The 3,219-nt window shown below is 46.5% G+C and overlaps 1 pseudogene; it reads right to left on the bottom strand.

Annotated features, from left to right (window-relative positions):
* Window positions 1-319: 319 nt before the first annotated feature.
* Window positions 320-1,294, bottom strand: LOC113609976 (calponin-3 pseudogene; annotated as a pseudogene).
* Between the last annotated feature and the right edge of the window lie 1,925 nt (window positions 1,295-3,219).

Raw genomic sequence — 3,219 nt, forward strand, 5'->3', positions numbered from 1 at the left:
TTAAAGTAGAGGATTGTAAAAATGCATAGATCTTTAACAAAAGAATTGACTGTGCAAGAGTACTCCCCTTTCACCATATTCCTTTTTACTTCATATGCGAGTTATTGGTTATGCTGTAGGATTTAACTGTTACAGCACTAAAAGGCAACTATTTAGGGAAGAGGAAGAAAAAGGAAAAAGGAATGTATGTAAGGCAGTATTTCCTTTAGGTACAATAAGCATAATAGTGTTTTAGGAAGACAAGGTAAAAATTACTCAAGGCTAGCTTGGTTCTCACTGAATAAAAACAGCAGGCTAAATACTGAGCTCCTCTGTGAATCTAATAATCAATGCCTTGGTCTCTATATTGGTAATCTCTGGGGTACTTGGTCATCTTGGTACTCATCATGACATTCATCTGGGTATTCTGCCTGATAATCACTATCACTGATTTTTGACCCATTTGTTCCAGTTCCTTGGCTTCCATTGTGAATGACAGGTTCTGTGGGAGCAGCACAGTATTTGGGATCATATAATTGCTGCCCAAGCCCATATACACTCATTCCTTTCTGGGAAGCGACTTTGTTGGTACTCATCTGTAGAGAAATTGTCGAGTTGTCCACGGGTTGTAATGTTAGCTTCTGATCGTAGATGTCTCTTTGGGTACCCGGTGCTAACATCCCCGCCTGGCTGGCTCCTTTGTTGGTGCCCATCTGCAGACTAATCGTGGTCTGATCAAAAGGTTTGTCAGTTTGCATTTTGGGATCATAAAGATGCCTCCTAGTCCCATATGCTGTCATACCTGCTTGGCTGGCACATTTGTTGGTTCCCATCTGCAAACAAATTACACTTTGGCCAGCTTTTAATTTTCCTTCATCAAAACGTCTTGTTTGTTTTTCTGCATACTTAACTCTAATGTCAATGGTTGTATGGAATCCTTTTGTTTTAGCCAGACCTGCTAGGGCCACCACTGTAGTCTGAACCTGGGTCATGCTTCCATTCTCAAAAAGATCATTTGCTTCAAATATGTCATGTGGCTTCATACCATAAGCCTGAATAGCTTTGATAAAGTTGCCAATATTCTCCAACTGAGGCCAGTTTAATGAGGACTCATTGACCTTTTCACTGAGCCCGGCTATAGCTTGTTTATGAGTTTGCAGAGGATTATGCCATCTTTTAAGCCCAGCTGAAAGTTGGTGCCAATGCTCATGCCGGTCACCTCTTCTATCCAATTGCGAAGATCTGCTGCTGCTTGATGATCATACTTGGAAGCAATCTTGAGCCCATAGGAAGGGCCCTTGTTGAAGTGGGTCATGATGATTCGGTCGGCAGGAAGAGGCTGAGCTCTGGTCCGGGGGTTTCTCGTGCTGGACTTCCCCGCTCCTGGCCCCGAGGTGTGGCCGCACCACAAGATGATCCGAGCTCGCTCTCCTGGGCGGTGCATGAATCGCCTTGACGCGGCGGGGTGCGGGCGGTGCCTCGGCTACCCAGTCGGACGAGGTCCCACAGAGCGTCCCGGTTGGCTCCGGAATCCCTCAGGAACTCTCCAATACTATCCTGAATAAACATGGCAAGAGTGGGTGTTCTTGTCTTGTTCTTGAACTTAGACAAAATGGTTTCAGCTTTTCACCATTGAGTATAATGTTGGCAATGGGTTTTCATACACGGCCTTTTTAATATTATGTTCCCTCTATACCCACATTGTTGAGAATTTTTATCATAAATGGATGTTAAATATTGTCAAAAGTTTTTTCTGCATTTTTTGGGATGATCATGATCACTTGATTTTTTTTTTCATTGTGTTAATGTGATGTATCATTGGTTGATTTGTAGATAATGAACCATTCTTGCATCCCTATGATAAATCCACTTCATCATAGTGTATGATTTTTTAATGTATTGTTCAATTTGGCTAGCTTTTTTCCCTCTTAGTCTTGTGTGATTTCCACTGCTCTGCTTCCAGTTCACTCATCTATTCGTCTTTCTTATCTAATCTACTCTTGATTCCTTCTAGTATAGTTTTAATTTCACTTACTGTACTGTTCAGTGCTGTTTGGTTCATCTTTATAGTTTCTAACTCTTTGTTAAACTTCCCACAGTGTTCAGCCATTCTTCTCCCCAGTTCTTTGAGCATCTTTGTAATCTTATCTTGAACTCTTTATTGGGTAGATTGCTTATCTCCACTTCACTTAGTTCTTCTTCTGGAGTTTTATCTTATTCCTTCATCTGGATCACATTCCTTTGTTTTATTTTGCCTAATTCAGTGGTTTTATGTCTATGAAATTAGTAGATTGGTTACATTGCCTGATCCTGCAAAAGTGGTCTTATGTAGGCAATGTCCTATGGAGCCCAGCAGCACACTCTCCTCTGCTAACCAGAGCTATATGCTCTAGGATAACCTCTATGTGGGCTGCATGGGCCCTTCTGTTATGGTAGAGCTGACTGCTGTGGGCATGCTAATAAGCATGGCTGACTCCCGGCCTGGTTGGTTGCCAGGCTCTGCCTAGTGTGGAGGCTCCAACCAGTGGTGGGTGGGGCTGAGTCTTGTTGTCTGGCTGCATAACCCAGGTAGTCCCAGTCCTAGTGCCAGCCCACTGGTGTGGGTTACAGGATAGCAGGCTGCAGGGCCAGGGGTCCCAGAGCTGGTGTTGCCTACTGGTGGGTAGGCCAGTGCCTGGGCTTGTGCTGGCCCACTGCTGGGTGGAACTGGTACCTGACATGGCCGGCTGAAGGCCCCAAGGTGTGCTGTAGCTAGGGTCTGCTGCTGGTGGGTAGGGAACATACCAGGGGGTACCAGGACTAGAGCCCACCCACTGCCGGCTGAGACCAGATCCTAGGTCTATTGCCTGCTCACTGGTGGGTGGAGCCGGGTCCTGGGTTCTTTCACTCTGGGGCCCAAGATTGTGAGCCAGCTGGTGTGTGAGGTTGGATCCTGGGTTAGTCTTGGCCCACTGGTGGGTGGGGTCAAATCCCAGGGTGGCTGGCTCTGGGGCTGTGGTGGTCCCAGCACCACCACCAGTCCCAGGACTGGTGTCCACATGTTGGTGGGCAGATCTATGGCCCAGGGTTTCTGGCTTTGGGGCCCTGGGGCTCCTGGAGCTGGTATTGGCCTGCTGGTTGGTGGGGCCAGGTCCAGGGCCCTCTGTTGTATGGTGTTGTGTCTCAGGATACTGGGGTGCTCAGTGGAGGTCTATGGAAGCCTGACTTCTGGTTGGGAGAGCTGTGTATCCATGTAGTTAG

Source organism: Aethalodelphis obliquidens, unplaced genomic scaffold (genome assembly GCF_003676395.1).
Source record: "Aethalodelphis obliquidens isolate GAN/ISIS:26980383/991018 unplaced genomic scaffold, ASM367639v1 scaffold60, whole genome shotgun sequence".
In the NCBI taxonomy this organism is placed as follows: Eukaryota; Metazoa; Chordata; class Mammalia; order Artiodactyla; family Delphinidae; genus Aethalodelphis; species Aethalodelphis obliquidens.